Source organism: Danio rerio, chromosome 17 (genome assembly GCF_049306965.1).
Source record: "Danio rerio strain Tuebingen ecotype United States chromosome 17, GRCz12tu, whole genome shotgun sequence".
Taxonomy (NCBI): Eukaryota; Metazoa; Chordata; class Actinopteri; order Cypriniformes; family Danionidae; genus Danio; species Danio rerio.
Genome location: NC_133192.1, coordinates 38,689,831 through 38,711,332, shown reverse-complemented (window position 1 = coordinate 38,711,332; position 21,502 = coordinate 38,689,831). Strand labels below are relative to the sequence as shown.

General features: G+C 35.4%; 1 protein-coding gene across 4 annotated transcripts in view; it reads left to right on the top strand.

Annotated features, from left to right (window-relative positions):
- The first annotated feature begins 3,239 nt into the window (after positions 1 to 3,239).
- Positions 3,240 to 21,502, top strand: part of myo6b (myosin VIb) — a 157,880-nt gene continuing 139,617 nt past the window's right edge. For all 4 annotated transcript variants that reach the window (XR_012392699.1, XM_009293188.4, XM_021467148.2 and 1 more), the window contains exon 1: positions 3,240 to 3,389. The gene's annotated coding sequence lies outside the window, so the exon portion shown is untranslated. The remainder of the gene's footprint in view (positions 3,390 to 21,502) is intronic.

The following is a 21,502-nucleotide window of genomic DNA, read 5'->3' as shown; positions in this document are numbered from 1 at the left end:
ACCATCGGAATAGGGAAGAAAGGTGATTTAAGCGACTTTGAACATGACATGGTTGTCGGTGCCAGACAGGCTGGTCTGAATATTTCAGAAACTGATGATCTACTGGGATTTTTACGCACAGCCATCTCTAGAGTTTATAGAGAATGGCCTGAAAAAGAGAAAATATCCAGTGAGCGGCAGTTCTGTGGGTGCGAATGCCTTGTTGATGGCAGAGGTCAGAGGAGAATGGCCAGACTGGTTTGAGCTGACACACGTCGAACCTTGAGGTGGATGGGCTACAGCAGCAGAAGACCACACAGGGTGCCACTCTTGTCAGCTAAGAACAGCTAAATGAGATGGAATTTAGCACAGGCTCACCAAAATTGGACAATAGAAGATTGGAAAAACGTCTGGTCTGACGAGTCTCGATTTCTGTTGCCATTCAGATGGTAGGGTCAGAATTTGGCGTCAACAGCATGAAAGTATGGATTCATCCTGCTTTGTATCAACGGTTCAGGCTGGTGGTGGTGTTATGGTGTGGGGGATGTTTTCTTGGCACACTTTTGGCCCATTAGTACCAATTGAGCATCATGTCAATGTCACAGCCTTCCTCCGTATTGTTGCTGACTATGTCCATCCTTTTATGACCACAGTGTACCCATCTTCTGATACTTGAACAATGAGTTCACAGTACTCAAATGACCTCCAGTCACCAGCTCAATCCAATGGAGCACCTTTGGGATGTGGTGGAATGGGAGATTTGCATCATGAATGTGCAGTTATGATGCTATCATGTCAATATGGACTAAAATATCTGAGGAGTACCTTGATGAGTTTATGCCATAAAGGATTAAGGCAGTTCTGAAGGCAAAAGTGTGTCCAACCTGGTACTACAGTAGTAAGGTGTACCTAATAAAGTGGCCGGTGAGAGTACATTACTACTCTGTAAAAACAAATCTTGCTGCCTTATTTTTTTAGTTAAATCAAATGAACTTGTCTAGCTTGCATCCAACTATTAAGTTACATTTTGTACAACGTAAAAAAAAACAAAAAAAAACATGAAACCGGATTAGCTCATTTTAACAATAATGTAAAGTAGCAAAACATTTGTTTTCATCACTTTGCTTGATTTATTTTTACAGTGCAAGCATTATAGACTCAATTTAAAGACAACTTTCCTTGATGTTTAGTTATTTTTTTCTGATATCCCTACTGAAAAAACAACTTTAACCAGCCTAAGCTAGTTGGCTGCTTTTAGCTGGTTGACTAGTCTGGTTTTAGAGGGGTTGTGGCCACTTCCAGGCTGGTTTCCAGCAATTTCCAGACTCGTCTTAGCTGGTCAGGCTGGGAGATGACTAGGTAAAACCAGCTTGACCAGCCAGATTTAAGCTGAACTTAGCTGGTTTTGGCTGGGCTCCCAGCCTGGCTAGGCTGGTCAAGCTGGTTTAAGCTGGTCATCTCCCAGCCTGACCAGCTAAGACTAGTCTGGAAATTGCTGGAAACCAGTGGCCAAAACCACTTTAAAACCTGCCTGGCAGCTAAAACCAGGCTGGTTTAAGCAATTCTTTTCAGTAGGGATATTTACTAAAACTTGCCAAATCATAACAAAACATACATCAAAGTAACAAATTTATTCAACTTTCATGTGATGTATAAATCTCAATGTCTAGAAATTGACATTTAAAAAAAACATTTAAATTATAAAATTTAAACTTAAATAAAATTGATTTATTTTTACGTCTCGAGATCTGATCTCAGAGCATATTCATACTCTAGTTATGCTGGTTATTTTATGTTTTTATTTATAATGTGTCCCAGCTGGCATAACCCCCTTACTTCATATGTTCTCCCATTAGAGCTAGTAATATAGGCTACATAAAAAATTATTATTTTAAGATAATCATTTTGCTATAAGAACTCTTTCATATTTTTTGCTTCTGGCAAATGTGCTCTGGTACACCTTGCATGCTTTATGCACGTTTGTTTTTATGTCTGCAATGCTCTTGGGAAATGCAGAAGTCAGCGTGGCATTAAATCTAATTAATGGAGCTTCTTCAGGCTCACCAGATGACTTAAAACTCTTGTTTAGCTGTTTCTGGGGAAACTGATGTCGAATATTAGGCCTACTCTGTCTCCATCCCAAGATATTCTGTGAGACTATACGTAACTCAAGCTGGAGGCTATAGTTAACCTGTATAACACCCCAAAGCAACAGCATGAAGTCGTATATGGGATGAAGAGTGGTTGTCAGAGTCTTAAACACACACAAAAAAACTGTTTGTTATAACTTTTTTGCTTAGAAATTTGATATAGCGACACGTAGTGAGAGATCAGGTGTCCTAATTAGATTTACAAACACAAAGTCTGCTTTCAATGTGGTTTAAGATTTCAACTTAGGAATACTTCTATACGTTTTGAATTACAAGCCAAATAAAATATTAATGAGCCTTCAGTTTGTATCAGTTGCGCGCCTTTTAGTAACTATGGCAACCCAGTAGGCACCTTGTGACTTTCTCCTCATCCCTTAGCAAGTTTTATCCATCCTGAATTAAACTTTACTAGTACGTTAACGAACTGGGACTTGTTTTAGTACAATAATACAGTTTATAACTTGAAGAACTGATTCCAGCCACCAGAACGTTTTAACTTAACCTTCTTTTAGTTCCCAGAACGTTCTTTTAAGGTTTTTGGTTAGCCAAAATGAAAACAACATTAGCTTTAACGTTAGGTTGTAAAGTGTACACAAGACGATAATAATGTGCTTGAGGGGATAACTTTTAATATTAGACGACCTGTTTTAGTATGTTTGATGTTTTTATGTGATGATAACACTATTTTTTTACATAACACTAATAAGCAGCTTGATTTGAGCGATAAGAACTGGTAAAATTTACCATGACATACTATATATTTAGTCATTAAAACTAAAATATTCCTCGTAAAACATATTCTATATCACCTTTATAGTAAACAACCAGTTATTCGTGTCATTTAGATCAATCAATGTATCGGCTACGTCTTAAAAGATTAGTTTGCGCCCTACCTAGGCAGCATAATGGTGCGTCATGTATTTGTAGTGAAGCCCGTCAAGTAACTTATATCATTGTAGCGCGTACATGTAAAGTCCACTGCACTCGCCTACTGCATGCCGCTTTTACTCAAACTATTTTGCCAGTCATGACCCTGTGTATTGAGACACCACCTGTGTCAGTCAGCGCTACTGTGTCACCGTTGAGGTCGCTGTTATTCCAGTGGACTTCAGTCTGAAGCCGGACACACAGAGAGGAACGACAGCGGCTTTGGAAAAGGGAATATTCAGCATCGAGGAGGGAATCTGTCACCGCTAACCGGGACAGTCTGTCGCTCATCTGTCCTCAAAAGAAGCTGCTCTTACCGGATTTACACACAATGTGAGTGACTTCGCTTACTTTATTTATTGCTTGACTGCGCTTTGTGGCAACTAAAGGTGTTGTTAGGCGTAAGTTGTGTTTAATTGCTTCTACAGTGGCGCGCTAGCATGCTGCTAATGAATGTGTTCATTCAGTATGGTTACAGTGAATTTTGTTATGTCAATGTTTGCAATGTCATTTATTTTTGCAGAATTTTGTTTAAAACGCAGGGTTGTATGACAACGAGTTCGGTTAACAAACTACTAGGAATACATGTATATCAGCGATAGTTAAATTCATTCTTAATCTTGCTTTTGGTTGTGTTTAGTTTTTTTTCTTTGAGAGCTTTTTCTATGGTGTTTTGTAAGCTGCGTGTGTGTGTGACCAAAGTTTTCCAGAAAATTAGTTAAGGCAGGCAGTATGTCATGGAAACTCGACAGGATATCCTATGTGTGCAGTTATAACGAGTGTAACTTTCTTCTGAAGTTGTGGAAACCATTGACAGAGGTAACGTTAGTTATTTGGGTTCCAATCGTATGAATGATGGATGCTTTAAACGCTGAATTAGGTGACTGTAAACTGCCGTTTGTGCGCATGCGCGACTGCTCTGGTTAAACGTCGTAATGGTTCCACCTTTATAATCCCCCAAGGGTCATTCTACGAAATGTGTGTCGTTTAAAGCGATTTATACTTGCATTTATGCACACATACAGTATGCATGACATTAATGTGGCTATTGCAGCTAGCTTTTAAAATGATTTTGGTGAGAGCTTTAAAAATAAATAATAATAACAAAACTTTACATTGCAATTCATTCATTCATATATTCATTCATTCATTCATTCATTCATTCATTCATTCATTCATTGGCCACACTTCATTTTATGGTAAAACTCTTGCTATTAATAAATCATTAATTTTGACTTGTAGTTTGACAAACTTCTACTTTGCTGCTTATTAATAGTAAGGTTTTAGTTGGCTTTATGTGTTTGGTAGGGTTAGGGATGCAAAATATGTATTTTAAGTACTACCAAACAGTTAATATCTCATTAATATACAGGCAATAAGCCAGTTGTTAATAGTAAGAATTAGTACTTGAACTAAATTGTTACCTATTTCATATGTTGTTGCAATTTTGCAATAATCATTTAAGAGATATAGCCTTTAAAATATATTTGTAGAATTTTGGACTTATGTAAACAGAGCATCTTTAGGTGCCAAAAACTCATTTTGTTATCTTGTCATATTAGTGTCAAAAACTATATACTGTATAATATCCACCCCCCCCCCCCCCAAAAAAAAAAATAAATAAAAAAATTCAGATATGTGTGTGTGTGTGTGTGTGTGTGTATATTAGGGATGCAACGATTATACATTTTGGTTGTACGATTATAGTCATGGAAATAATCACGGTTTCACGGTTATCACAATTATTATGCATTTATTAATTTCAAGCCCCACCAGTTTAGAAAATAAGATAAAAACTCCTTTTGCTTTACAGTGTTATTTATTGCTGCTCAGTAGCTAATTAATAAAGCACAAAATAATATAAAAAACGAACAATAGTAAATTTCTCTCTTTGTGCTTAAAAATAAGTGAATGTTTTTGACATTTAAACAAAGAATTTTACACTGTAAATAAATGACAGAACAATAAATAAATAAAAGAAAGAATAAATAAAAAAATGTAGGAGCACCCACTAAAAATTAATAAACACCACTGCAACTTGTATATTAAGGGATTTATTGTATTTGAAAACAACATCAATTAGGACTAACAAAAACCACAAACAACTATCTAACTAATGCTGAGATGACTTATTGATATTTGCGCAATAACTTCAAAATGAATGTCTAATAATTCTAAAATATTATTGATGACGAAGATGACACTAATACTAACAATGAATGATTAACATTTCTCATTTTCTTGCTGCTTTGAATGTGAGAGTTATCTGCTATAAAAAGTCCTACTGTTACTTTATGATAAATAAATGTATGGTTTGCATCAAAAAAATTAAGCATTGCAGTAAGAAAAGTTTATTTTGCACTATTGTTTTATATGCTGGTTAATTTACAAACAGAAAGAATGGACAAAAGAAAGGAAGAAAAGTCTCACTTCTGCTCCTATTTAAAAGTTTTGGTTTCGGTTTGTTCATTGTAAATGCTTAGTCTCGTTATGCTCTGATTTTCATCACTCTGTGTGAAAAAAACAACAACAGTGAGTCAGCCGGCTCATACAAGCGGGGTAGAGCAGGATTCTGTAGATGACCACCAGTGCAGTACTGTTGTCATGAGCCGCAGTTTCAGTTTAAACTTAGTAAAGGCGAGCTTCTTTGGGCGATAATGTGTACATTGTTAGGTTTTACATTTAGCAGAAATTTGCGGTGAATGCAACGCATCAAGATTTAGGCCATTAAACAGCTGATCCAATCCAATTCTTTCAGCACTCTTTAAAATCACTCTGTTGATCTTGGCTGGTGATTTAACATTTACTACATGATCGCTCTTATCGGCGCCATTAATAATAACTAATAATAATAAAGCAAGAGCGCTGTACGTCGTGTGTGCGTCCCTCCAGTGGAAATAATGAACTTGCATGAGCTTGCCTTAGCCTCGGTCATAGTTAATCTAGTGTGCGTGGTTATTAGTCTCAGTGACAAACTAGCGCAGTTAAGTTTCAGCAGTGCAGAAACACGGTGTGACGAATTAAATCGCAGTTAATAGTGAACCCGGTTGCATCCCTAGTGTATATATTGTTTTCTTATTCAAACTGGATCTTGTTGATGCATTTTTCAATGCAGCAGGAAAAATGTATCTCACTTTCACTCAGAAAATCACACCTTCACTTCACAAAATGCATTTACTTGCACAAACTTTCACTTGCCGAGAAATATTTATGATGCTTAGCTTTTATATTTATGTTGACATTTGATCAACTATTTGCTTTATTCATATGCATTTATTCAAATTCCATTATTTTCAGCGTGGTTTGTAAAAATACAATAAAATGGGGTTCAAATTATATTTTAACGAGATTCTGTTCTTTTCACTATTGAAAATGGTGTATATTATGCAGTAATAATATGGCAAAACAATAGTAACATTCAAAATGAGTCTGCGATGAAAATGAGAATGAAAATGAGAATGAAGTCTGCTAGGTTGGACGATATTGGAAAATCCTATATATATATATATATATATATATATATATATATATATATAGTGTATTTGCTGTGTAATTAAAAACACCTAAAGTTACAAATGATGTCACATCTGATTAATGATCATTTGTGGAATGTTAATCCACCGTTTACTCTTTTCAGAGTGGATAAAAGACATTGAGTTTAAAGTCCGCCAAGATATATATATATATATCGATTGGGATGATTCTGTAGTGGAGTGCATCTCCATAAAATCTAATGCATTTAAAATCAAGTACATTATACATTTTCGAAGTGGTCTGTGCTATTTGCAGTGCATTTCTGCATGTGTTGTATTTTATTACATAACTATCTATAAATACAATCAAGAAAAATGTACTCTTGAAATAAAGTGTTTTATCATTTCCCTTGTCTAACAGTATTCAAGTACAGTAAAACAGGGCTCGAAATTAACCTTTTTTCTTGGTAGCACTGGTACTCCCAACTTTAAAAAGTTAGGAGCACCAGCCAAAATTTAGTCACACCCACCAATTATAAGCACCGTTACTACAAGTTTTAATGTTATATTAACCGACTTACTGCATTTGAAATAAACACTAAACAATCTAACAAAACGACATCTGCATGTGCCCACCAGCCCTGCATGCACTGCTTGACATGAATTAAACTTAGTTAACTTAGCAGTTCTCACGGGTGCTGTGTAATATTGCACAGATAAGACTGACATAATAGCTTATTATTTGCATACGTCATCTTAATAGCAATACGGTTTTTTTATGAGCTGCAATATTAGTTTTATCTTAATGAATGCAAGCCCTTTTGCGATTGTGTACGTGGTGTTACATTTTACATACAGCTGACAGCATCCTGTTGATTAAATGAAGAATTAAACAGAACCTCTTGTGCTAAAATGTGTAGATTTGACAAACGCTGTTACCTGCAAACTCAGTCCCAGCGGCTTTACGGTGAATGCTTTAGTCATTTTCATAGCGGACTTTAAACTGAATGTCTTTTATCCACTCTTTGAAAAGAGTAAACGGTGAATTAACATTCACCAAATGATCATTAATCAGATGTGTCATCATTTGTAACTTTAGGTGTTTTATAAAACTTAATCTGTCAGTGTTGTTTTCATCCTCTCATCTCCAGCCCTTAACATGTTTGCGGTTGTAGCTCTCCCTGTCATCTAAAGAAAGCCATCGAATGAGTGATTGGCAGCTGATATTAACCAATCCGTTCGCATTCAGTGCTAGAGCAGTGGGCCAATCAGAAGAGCTTAAAGGTGGAGCAAGCATTGTGGGCTTTGTTTACTGCAGCAAGTTGACATGACAACTGTTTTAAACCATTTATGCGCGCTTTGTCCAACCCAGGCTCATTCTGAAAACGTAGTCCAGCGGATGTTTCTGGAGACCGCGAAATACGTCACGGGAGGTACGTATTTGTGCAGTTATTGTTTTTGCGAATCCGCGAGAGGCCGCTGTGCGCGCTTTTTCGTATCTTGATCGTCTCTCGCGAGTGCCGTTTGCGCCCGCGCTGTTCTCGCGTCAACCGACCAGAGGCCACTGTCTGACTGACCGAATAATTGACCGCGCAACCGGCCAATCGGCTGACCCACCCTCCTCCTTCCCTGAACCCAACCAGTTTTACCTATTGATCCGCTCGCCCATTTACTTTCTTAAACCCGAGCAACAATTTAGAAAAGCCGTCTAGAAAAAGAAAAGCCCTCGTCTGTTTTTTTTTTTTTACCACGTTTTCGGATTTCACCGCATTCTCACCCTCAGTTATGAACTCGTTCGCTTTATTTTTTGGATTCTGTTTTTGTCTTACCTGGTTTCTGGAACCTCTCTTCCCCGGACTCGATCCTGGATGCCTTTTGTCAACTCCTCCTCTCTGCATCTAAAGTCCGCCGACGCACACGATGAGCTGACCGGACAAACTGACTGCAGCAGGAAAGCCCTTCACACGGAGGTAAGCGGTCAGCCGGCAAGCGCGAAAGGTAACGGCGTCACACCGCTTAGTAGCGTTCGATTAAAAAAATGAAATGCAGCCATACGTACCTCCCGGTACGTATTTCGCGTGCTCCAGAAACGTCCGCTGGACTACGTTTTTAGATAAAATTTTGGGCACATATGCGACCAAAACAATCGCAATTTCGATCCCTTTAATATAATAAAAATAAACATAATTTATTAAAATTAATCATAGTAAGGGTCTCAAACAGTACAATCTTGAATCTGAATGCTTTTAAAATCAGTATACACTCACAGATATCCTGCAATGTGACTATTGCGAATGATCACATTGCGATATCAGTGCTGAAACGGTATATTGTGCAGCCCTAGTTGATACAGTACAGTTTTAGTGAAAAATACTAGCATAGCTTGTAGGTTGAAGTGTAAAATGAGCCCATTTCATGATCCTGATAGGAAAAAACAGCTGCCCTGTTTCTCTAACCATGACATCACTGCAATATAATGCAGAAATATCCTGCTGAGGAAACACAATTATGCAAATGCTTCTGAACCAATCATTAATATAATGGCTTTCATAAATTATACATAATCAGCATTGTGGTGTTTGATCCACATTAGTTTTAGTTGCCATCTAGAAGCATCTTGCATACTAACTAATAACATTTGGCTTGCTTAATTTTTCAAGTTCTCGCATATTTGAACGCTCATTTGAATATTTATAAGGCAGCAAAAGCACAGTAAAATGTTGGCTTTGGAAGTCCCAATCACACTGGCCTTTTTGCATCCTGTTGCGTCCTGTTTTCCATATCCTCTGGCTAAAAAGAGAGCAGGAGGAGAGGAAGGAGGGGGAGTTTTGTGTGGTACAGGAAACTCATGTAGCCCTTTGACCCCGAAACATCTCCTATGACAACGCCTGTCCTGCCACGCACATAATTACTGCCTGTGCAATTACTCATCTCTCTGGGAACATCTCGCTGCAAATTTGCGGAGCTTTAGATAGAACAGTGTTTATTTGATGCGGTGCAATGAGCCAAAAAATGTGGGAGAAGAAAGTGTTGTTGAGTGTCACAGTATGCAGACACAGAATATGTTTCTCACAGTTTTGTTGGTATTTTGGATCAGTTTATTCTTGTAGAAGAAATGGTAGATCAGCCGCACGTGCATTGCCAAGTTTATCGTAAATTTCAAGTGCTTGTAGAGTTTAAAATTATTGGATGCTTGCTTTTTAATTTTAATTTTTTTACATTTATTTTTCAATTAAATATTTTTTTTTAGCTTGTTGTTGTTGTTGTTATTTGTATATTTGATCATATTCATATTTTATTTAAGTTATTTTATTATTTTATTTAAGTGCATTTTGTTTTTATTTTATTTATTTTTTTGGTCTGTTATTTATTTATTTATTATATTGATTTATTATATTTATTTGTATATTTTATCATATTTCTATTTTAAATTATAGTAGCCTATTTTTGTATATTTTACTTTAAGTAATTGATTTATTTACTTTATTAGTTATTAACCTATATAATAATAATAATAATAATAACTATTATTATTATTATTATTATTTTTATTCATTTATGTTTTAAAGTTTTATTAGCCAATTTTTTGTAAATTTTGTTTTTATTTATTTGTGTAAAAGCCATTTATTCATTTATTTGCTTTATTATTATTTTTTTTTTATTTGTACATTTTATCATGTTTCTATTTTATTTGTTAAGCAATATATGCCTATTTTTGTATATTTTGTTATTTTATTTATTTATGCCCCTATATTATTATTATTATTATTATTATTATTATTATTTTATCATATTTGTTTTAAAGTTGAATGAGCCTATTTCTTTGTATATTTTGTTGTGTTTAAGCAATTGATGTTTACTTTTAGTTATTAGCTTGTATTAATAATATTAATAATAATAATTTGTGAATTTTATCATATTTGAATTTTAAGTTTTATTAGACAATTTTTTTGTATATTTTGTGTAGATTTATTTATGTATAAGACATTTATTTATTTGTTTGTTGTTGTTGTTATTGTTATTATTGTTATTATTATTATTTTGATAATTATTATTATGATTATTATTTTATTTGTGAATTTGATCATTCTTTTTTAATTGTACGTTTTATCAACCTTTTTTGTATAGCTTGTTTTAATTAGTTACTTCATTTATTTACCTATTTATTAGCCTATATTATTATTATTACTATTATTATTTATTATAATTATTATTATTATTTCATCATTAATAATTTATTAGTATATATTTTTTCATTTTTGCGTTTCCTTTGTTTTAAGTTTTATTTTTTTTGTATTAGCCCATTGTTCATTTATTTATTTGCTTACCGTTACATGTTTTTGCACCTTGCTAGACACAGTGCTTAGGAGTTGCAAGGCAATTTTGGTCCAAAGGTCCTACTTTTATTTTTCCTTTTATCTGCAAATCCATGGTTTCGATGTCTCAGGCATTGTGAACAAACAAAGCCTTTCTCCTCCAATGGACATCTGCATAGTAATAACAATAAAACGTTTTATTGCAGCTCCATCATTGTGACACAATTAGTACAAAGCTTTTATGAAAACGAAATGTTTTGCTAGTAGCATGCTATGGTGTGGTTCATATAGTGCAATAACTGATGTAACAGATGTTATTTAGAAGAAAAAAAAAAACATAACTGTGGAAAGATCTGTGACGTTAAATCTGGATCTAGGTTGCTCTACAGTTTACTCTGATATCTACTACAGGTCTTGCTTATCTGTGTATGTTTATTTTTTCTTCTTTTCCATTACACTTCCTTTTGTCGAACTGATAGGGCTATTCAGTTTACATAATGATTAACCATGGGACCATAATTTTGTACACCAGCTGCCGACCATTGTAATTTATTGAAATTTTGGAAAATCTAAATGATTGTATCACATGAAATTTGGACACGTCTTTCAAAATGCTTTCAAATGTGAATTTTTTACACAAATAACGTAATAGACCCTTTTCACATTTCTGGGTTTCTCAGCATTGATGTCGTCATAGTTGGGTAACTTAGAGCACAGTAAATGGGAAAGTACAAGATTTCTTTTTTTTTTACAATCCTATTTGCTGAAATAATAAAATACAAATGCCTTGATGGTGTTATCAAGACTTTCAGAAAAAGGGAAAAAATTGTGCGAGACTGATAATTGTCGCCAGAGGAGAGAATAACGACATGTTTACTCTCTGCCCCATAGACACTGCATTGGAAACACCTCGCCTAAGCTTTACATACATTTTTTTTGTAATTTGACGTAAAAGATGATATAATACAGTCATAAATGCATATCAATGTAAATAAGTTTAAAAAAAAAATCTAAATATTTAAAACATTCAAGGATTTAAGATTATAATGACCATTAAATGTGTCATAACAGTCTTGTGAAAAGAGTCCGTAGATGTGTCCCTAAAATGACCATGTTAAGGGTCATTCATAGAAATTCACACATTATAAAGGAAAACAAAGTTCTGTGATTATTTACTCATCCTTCACTTGTTTCAAACCAGTTTGAAGTTCTTTCTTCTGTAAAAAAGAAGATATTTTGAGGAAAGTTAAAGACTTGTAAGCACTGACTTCCATAGTATTTGTTATACAATGGAGCTCAGTGGTTTCATGCTTTCTGCTAAATCAAGAGACTCAAATTGGCGGGGACCATTTCAGTGACTGATAATTCATCGGAGGGGCTGTTTTAACATTCAAGTTCAAGACAAAAAAAGGATAATTGAGATAATTGATGCATCTTAGGACAACAGACATGACTTTATATTTCAAGCATTACCTGCCACCAGTGATAATGCAAATCAGCAAGTTTATCGGCTCACACATCAGCTGCTGTAATATATCTGTGGTTGCTGTGTGTATGGCCAAGCATTAGACATGCACTCAGTCATTCTTTTACAGACTATAGGCAGTTAATATGTATAAAAAGAAACAAAAAGCTAGTTTAAATTGCTATAAAATACTACAAATAATAGACATAATAATTATTATTCCGTCCCAATCAATTGTATTGTCCCAGTAGCATAAGAACAGCAGAAAGCAGTTTGGGAAACATAATTGACTTAACTGGCGATTGTTCTTCTCAATATCTTTCTTTCTTTGTAAAACTACAACAAAGAGGGGAAAGTATGTTCACATTTACTTTAACTAGTTTAATTCAACCAGCAGTACAATTTTACTAATGTACATAGTTTTTGTAAAAAAGCATGAGGAAAATCTATTAAATGAGACCATTTAAATGGAATATTAGAAAATAATCTTGTTTGTTAAACCACCAGCATAATGTGTAAGCCATGAAGACGTGTTTGTACAACAAACAAAAAAAGTGGTAAAAACTAATAATAAACGACCCATAAATATTTATAAAAATCAGCCCCAGAATTAAAATGCATGTGTGTTACTCTCGGCTGTAAACTGAGAGAAAATGGAAGTAAAACTAATCAGAATGCAGTACTTTAAATATCGACTAGGTGGCGGGCAAAATCTCGTTATAATTTTGACGGCAGTTGCGGGCTGGAGGGAGGAGGTGGGCCGGCAGTTTGAGACCCCTGTGCTAAATAAATTATTTTGTGTGACAGAATTTAGAACCACTTGAGGGAGAGTAAATGGTGTGTGAATTTCCATTACACTGTCGAACACCTACTTTTTTACGTAAAAAGTGTTGAATTTCACATGTTTTTTCTTTTCTTTTTAATTTTGCAGTCAAAACGTTCAAAATTTCTAAACAAAGTTCTTCTTTCGAAAAACCTGCCCGTAGACCTTTTTTTCCCCCACTTGTCTTGTTTTCACAGCTTGTCTTGTTGAGCCAGCTGCCTCTACATTTTAATTTCATTTCAAATTTCATGTTTTTGTCTTGGTTACAATTTATTGATTAAAATCAATGATATTTTTAGAAACTATGAAAGTGTTTGATTTGCTTTCAGCATTTTCTTAAACTAAACTTTTGATGTTAAATGTGAAATGGTTTCCTCAAAAAACAAAACAAAGCAAAGTATCTGTGAAGTAACTGTCACAGCAGCTTTGGAGGAGTTCTTGTTCTTATATAATGAGCCAACAGATGCTGAAAACACCATGATCATGAGAAATCAGTACTGCTGAAACTCTGCCCTTCATTTACACACCAAAAATTGCCAAATTCTCTGACATTCCTTGTTGCAGTAAACTACACTGCAGGAACAGTGTCCTAGTTAATGGCTAGCTCTAGCACATGGTAATGAGGAGTCAGCCTAAATATCTTTGGCCTAAAAAGAAAGAATGTTTATTTAATAAAAGAAACGAATGAAAAAACAGACAGTGTTTGTCATTCACTTCTTCAGATCTGATCTCAGTGATCATAGCTGGAGTAGTGCACTGTTTTTCCTTTAATATAAATATTGTATTTACCTTATTTAACTGTCTAAAATACACCTGATCTCTTTAAAATGATTTAATAAATCTTTTAGCCATTAATAACAGATAGACTATGTCATAGAAAAGCCAAGTCAATTAACCTTGAGCACCAAATCTTGACCAAAATATGTCCTCGTTATTACAAAGACGTACAGTACAAATATGCTGAATGAACCAATAGTGTCTGGATGCAGCCTTTATGAAGCAAGCTGAGATTGCATCACTTAGGGATGCAATGTCAGCCACAATGCAATGGAGTGAGTGACATCACTGTGACGGGTGTGGTTAGGTGAGCGCATTAAAAAGCATTGGATGCAGCTCAGATTGCACTGCACCAGGTCTGCATCCAGACCCCTCTCCAATGAACAAGTCATTGCATTTAGCACATGTCAAACATCCAATTTAGGGGTCTACTGCGTAAAAAACAAAAAAAAAAAAACGTGTTGGATAAGTTGGCGGTTCATTTCCGCTGTGTCGACCCTGGACTAAACTGAATAGAAAATGAATGAATGAATGAATGAATGAATGAATGAATTAAACATCCAATTTCCCCAATACTCCAAGAACTAAGCATTCAGGGGAAAGTAATGTGAAAGATGGTTTTCTGATGAGCACAACACTCCACAACAGAAGCATATGCCTCATTCTGAACCCTTTGTTCTCTTCTAAAGACTTGAGTGATTGGCACAGATACTCTGAGCCTGTTATGAGGTTTGTTAGCAAGCTTGACAATTGATAATTGCACCGTGGGGAACTCTTGGGACCGGGCCATCATCAGAGTGCCAGAGAACGGGGAAATATTGCTCTGTACCCAACCTGGCACAGTCATCCTGTCCTAGCTCACTCACACACCATACGTCTTTGAGGAGAAATCAGCGGCTGTAGTCTTGTCAGGTATAATAACGCCCTTGTGATTAGCCATTATTGCTTTTGTAAACTTTTGATAGCAGTTCAGTTGCAGGTCACGCCGTTTGCAGCTCCCAGTGGATCCTAACAGACGACTTGTAGTGTTTGAGAAATATCACTCCATCTTAATGGGGAATTCTATTGAATGCTTTGAGAAGTCTGTGGTTTATTGTTAAATCAGAGAGAGAGAGAGATCAGATACGGCCACAAGCTGTTCTTCCAGATGAGCAGAGGCTTAAATCCACTATTACAGGATAAGCCCATACCTGAATGGAATAACAAGAACATTGAAAAAAACATAAGGAGCAACAGACCTGGACACTGAAATACCTTGACAGAGCTGCTGTCAATAGGACACATTTTTTGAACTACAGTTGATGGCTCATTTGTCTGACAATGGCTTAATTCTTCAAAACATCATTATACACAATTAAAAAGCATTTTTTGTCTTGTTTTTTGTCATTTTTCTAATGTTTTTTTTTATCGTTCATAAACAGAAAGAGGATTTATTATGCAAAATCAAGTTTTACATGATGTTTGAAAACTCAAAGCAATCCTTTTAATCATCCCCATAGACCAGAAAAGGTGTCTGGAAATGCACTGTTTTTGTTTTTGTATTGTTGAGCTAGTCTTTTAGGTAATATTTACATGGGATGCTCCGATCGATCGGCAGAAGATCGGTATTAGTGATAATCACATTTCACGACTCGATTGGTACTCGCTGATCTGGGGTGTGATTATTAAACAACGACACAACTCGTGGCTAAACTATCATAGTACGGTGCATCGTTTGGGAAAAGAACAATGTAGTGACGAGTGTTTCCCAAAATTGTAGTTTCTCTGTCGCAGATCCATCATATGAACCACGTTAGTTATAATGTAAAATGTCCATAATGACACTCTAAACAAGTTCTAAACAAGTTTTCTGTACTGTTGTTTTACACGCACACGCATTAAAAAAAAAAAATCAATAAAAATGTTTTCCAAATTAATTTAAGTATATGTAAATTGCACACTACATATAGGGCAAATACATGTTTTCCTTTTTATTCTAAAACATAAAACCACTTAGTAACTTGTAAAAAATTTCATGTATAAATCGTTAGGCTAATGGTTGTAATTTACAGTAGGCTATTTATTAAGAAAAGAAAGAAATCTACTTATTATTATTATTATTAGCTTTATTATTATTATTATTATTAATTTATTATTATTATTAATATTATTTAGTTGGATATTGTTTATTTATTTTTCTTTAAAGTCTACTTTTACACTTTGACACCTTCAAACCACTGCAGAAATGCTCTAACCAACAGGCCCATGTTATATACAGATACATTTCTTAATTAATAACCTACTAAAAATTAAAAGCATTAACTCATGTTATATATTTTTGTTTTCACAAGCTTTAGAGATATAAAGTAGTTTTTTTTTGTAGATAAAATAGGTTTTATCATGAGCTATGGCTGAAATGTTTTTAAAGTACATTAAGATGGGAGCACAATTGTCAATATGAAGATCGCTAAAACAGAACTGTAAAAAATAATTTGGAAGCAAATGACTCCTAAGAGCATGAAAAAATTCCTTGCTCTGTTAAACATTATTTAGGAAATATTTATTTAAAAAAAATTGTTCACAGGAGGGCGAATATATTTGACTTTAACTGTATTTGTTTTGAATAATCATGATTACAAATATGACCAAAATAATCATGATTATGATTTTCCCATTATCGAGCAGCCCTAGTCAGGCTAGTTGGTTTGGTGTTTCAGATGTCAGCGCTCATCACTTTAACATCAGAACTGATTGGCCTGATTCAGCTTATAAATTTGGCATGGGCCTTCAGCTGAGAGCGCTCTGATTGGTTATTCAGCAACAGAGTGTGGGCGTAACGTAGTGACGAAGCAAGTAAACAATTCAAGCCAAGAATCATCGCAAAGAAGCATTTCTCAAATTTTCCAAATGATATAAATTGTACGATTTTCAGACATATTTGCGCTAGTGAATCCCTGAGTGACGACTACTGTGATAATTGTACTAAATGCTGCTTTGTTCACACTTTGAGCGGAAGTTTGCTGCAAGTTTGGCTTCCCTTTGTGTAATGAGAAAACAGACCATTCCCCCTGTGGAATGGTAAAGACTTGTCCTCTTGCGCAGGTGCAGAACACTGCTCTCGATTCGGTTTGTAGGCATCAATACTTTTTACAGTTTAGTTCACACTACACGATTTTAACTATTGGCAGATCGCTGTGATTTTCAGAATACATGACTTAAGTTCTTGGGGTGTTCACACCACGTGGCAATATGCAAATGCTTCACAAGAGGGGCACAAACACTACTTATCTGACAACAACTGTGGCACCCAACAACTCTGTCCAGCCCCCAAACCACCGCGAATAAGCTGTTCAGTGCGCTTGAATGAGTAGAAAACTGTTGGCTGCTTGTGCGATCATGACCTACATCACTGACATGCAGCCAGACAGCTTTCAGCAGTAGTTGATTATTGCTCTAAAAGCACTAAAAGAAGCATTTGAAAGCCACTTAAATCAGCTGATCTGTTAATGAATTGATTGCTCCTATATCTGCACAGTTAATAGACATGACTTTCATATGTTATCGTATCGTCTCCTTGTAAAATCAGGGTGAAGCAAATTAACTGATGAACATTGCAGCCAACCATAGGGATTTCTCATGTCTCATGACATTGGCTGTAGCTCTACACCATTTTGTCTTTTAAGTGTGTTCTTATGGCGGTACGGTGGTGCAGTGGGTAGTGCTGTTGCCTCACAGCAAGAAGGTCACTGATTTGGGATGGGTCTGTTGGCATTTCTGTTCTCCTCGTGTTTATGTGGGTTTTCTCTGGGTGCTCCAGTTTCCCCCAAAAGGTTAAAAGAGACCATAGTGGTGGCTCAATCAATGATGATCATTTTTAGGGTCATGACCAATGACTGTAAAAATTATGGATGCCTTTTCCTATTGAACGCTTTAAATGCAAAATGCCTTATGTGCTAGCTGTCAAAAATAAATGCTGAAATTGGAGTCTGGGCATGCGCAGAAGGACTACCACATGGAGTCAGAGGCAGATCTGTGGAATCAAGCTTCCAAACAAATGCTTGTACGTCAAATCAACCATGCCCCTCAAACTTCTTATTTGACCGCCCATATCTGCACTATAACAAAGGCTTGCTAGATAAATATAAGCATATATAATTTGTAAGCGGTAATTTTTTTTTTATATTAGCAAAGATGCAGCAATATTTCTAAATATCAAAAGGATATTTACATCTACCTGCACTATATAAAATAATCCTTTCATTATTTTGTACAATAAACTTGGCAGTATTAATATATCCATTGATGTCTATCAGCTGCTGCAACATCGCTTGTAAATTGTTTATTTTTTGCTTCCGTTTTCATTTGCTTTATTCAATGCCTTGATTATATCTGGAGGATATAATCCTATATAAGAGGAAAAGACATTCATTTGAATGTTTATTAGTTGTTTTAAAATAAAAAAAGCTAATGGTAAATGATGTATATAAATAATATAGAACATTTACAGTTCAATTTTTATATAAGATTCTCTTTCTAGAATGTTTAATTTGTTTGAAGCGGCAAATTCAGTAGATTAATTCAATAACATGCTGAAACTCAAAATGTCAGAGACGTCCTGCAAATCAAGTTCAAATAACGTTACAGGAGATCTATCTGGAGATCAGCTAACATTAGTTTTATCTTCCTAATTATTATTTCAAACCCATAAAAAAAATGTACTGCTAGATTAGAGCTGCACAATTAATCGTTAAAAGATCACAATCTTGATTCGACCCCCTAGACAATCTTAATCCAGCATTTCTACGATTCTGCCAATCATATTTTCAGATTTCAGGAAATCACACGTGACGTGTGCTGCTGACCATGAGCTGTTATCACAGAGGGCGCATGCGTCTACTTTAGTGAACTGAACTTGCATATGTTGCGAGTAACAGGTAATACAGTTGTAAATATTCAGTTTGTGGCACAGAGTGATCGTTTGGGAGCAGCGAGCGAAGTATGAACAAGCACTTAGCAATCAAAATGAAACCGAAAGTGTGCACTTCATTTAAATGATCATAACGCATTTTAGAGTTATGACGATGACAAGCATTTGATATGTTTTTTTTTCTTTCATAGCGAACCCCCAGTTGTGCATGAAAATAAATGTTTACAATGTTAGTATAACTAATGTGACAGATTGCAAGCATATATCTCAAACATAATAATTCAACATCAGAATTATTATAAGTAGAATAGAATTATTTATAAAACCAGTAGACCTACACAATATTATTATCGATGTTGTGCCTTATGTTTGTTTTTGCCATACCTTTGTTTTACATCTACAGAATCGTGAGAAAATCGTGATCTTTATTTTAGGCCAAAAAAATCGCGATTCTCATTTTAGCCAGAATCGTGCAGCTCTATGCTAGATAATGATTACCTGTTTTCCCTGACATCATAAGGTTTGGCGTCTATCAGAATGCAAAATACCATATTTAACCAAATAAACAGTAATCCTGTAGGTCAGAAAGTATAGTTTACTGCTGAACAGCTCATTTTATTATGGTAAAATAACACTGAAATCAAACATTGTTACTTCAATATCCTCTCGAAGCTCTGACAGTCCGCTTAGAGAAGCTGTCAGTCACAACTGTCAATCACGACGACACGCCCCATTTTTATAGCATTAAATTACTCACTAAAAACAAACTGTTTACAAAAGTAAAGATCTGAACCTATAGCACCATGATAACCAGTGCCTTAATTGACCAGAACCATCTTTCGGGTACATTTTATTGCAAGTGTAATTAATTATTTTTATTTGGGTTCAAGTCTCGTTGGTTTATTATATGAGAGGTGGGCTTTATGGTTTGTACTGCAGCCAGCCACCAGGGGGCGATCTAATGGCCGGGAGCATCACTCAAAAGCAGGCGTGCAGCACACTTGGTCACTCATGACAAAGCATCATCATGTCAAAAAACCTAAAGTTCTCTGCTCAAGTCTAACCCTAAAAGCTGTGCTTGAACACATTATATCAGCAGGTATCAGTCTGCCTGTTATTCAAAAATGGAAAATGACAGTATGACACTAGGGTTGTAACGGTATGAATTTTTCACGGTATGATAATCGTCTAAAACAATACCACGGTTTGACGGTTTCGCGGTATACGGTATGTTACAAAATAATAGAACAGTGAAGCAAATTTGACTTTTTCCAAATAATATATTTATAGTTACTATAAACAACACCACTTACAATGAACAAATAAAAATAAGAAAATAATAAATAATGTGTCAAAGTCCAAATAAAGTCCAAATAAACATGGTGCAAATCCTCAGTAAAAAATAGATATAAATATTTACTATACTATAAATAGTTACATAATGAAACTAGATTCAATATGGAACATCTTTAGGTTTTATGTGCCAACATGGATATGGTTGTCTATGGATATGGATATGGTTGTCTGCAATGCAGACAAACAGCTGCATCTTCATTTGCGTCTTTTGAAAACAGCAAGAGCAGCAGTTCGTCTTTGCTGTGTCACTGTTTTGTCATGTTTCTGTGCTGCTGTGCATGCAAAAGTACTTAGTATGAGAATTATTTCATGCAAAACTTTTTTTTTTGCGTTTTATTTAGCCGCGCATAAATGTATGCCTTTCTCTCATTCCGTGTTGTTCAAAAAGCTTGGTCCACAAACAAAAGCGAAACCTATGCTTATTGGTTGTGATATAGCGAGTTTGAACCAATCTGGGCATGGAGGAGGGACAATGCATCAATGTATGATGTCTGGTTTGTCCGGAGACACAGTGACGAGCGTTTCTTTGTCAAATCAGCGTTGTCAAATGTTGATGACGTAACCGCACTGATTCCGGAGCCTCTGAAAGTCCGCGAATGTTATGTGATACAGCACTGGAAAGCAGAGATTCTCTTCTTTATGCCAATCTTTGAATTGTATGAATCGGATCAGCGGATCCGATTTTAGCCGCGGGCGGCTGTCTCGGTCTTTAACGGTTAAAACCGTTGATATGCAATTGTTCATGGTATGATAATCGTGCACGTTCAAATCGTGGTAAACCGTCATACCGGTATATTGTTACAACCCTATATGACACAACTCATGAACAAAGCATCTGAGGAAATGAGAGTGTCTGGTGCATAAGGAGAGGAAAGACTGTGCCACCTAGAGTTGATTTGTCAAGCCCACTCACCTGGATTAAGCACACAAAGAATCAGACAGTGTTTTTCAGAAACATTGAATGTTGATGAAGTGTTTGGTGCATACAGAGAGGAGAAAGTGTGTTCTACAGGTGGTTTGTGACGTCCACTTAATTGTGTGTAGCATTTTTAGACAGAATAGAAGTTTTGATAAGAAAGCATCTGGTGAATTTTGAATTTCAGTGATGCTGATCACTTTTTAAATTCCAGATGGCTTAAATGTTGTTCCAGAAATATTTGTGTATTGGAATGCTCAGATAAGATGAAGTCAAATTAGAGCAACCTTCTGTCTGTGATGTTTTAAATTCTTGCTTGGTTTCGTTACTTTCTCTTTTTCGCTCCGACGTATTTTCTTAACTGAACATCTAGTGGGAGTGATTTCTCTCACTGACTGCCCTTACAAGTAGAAT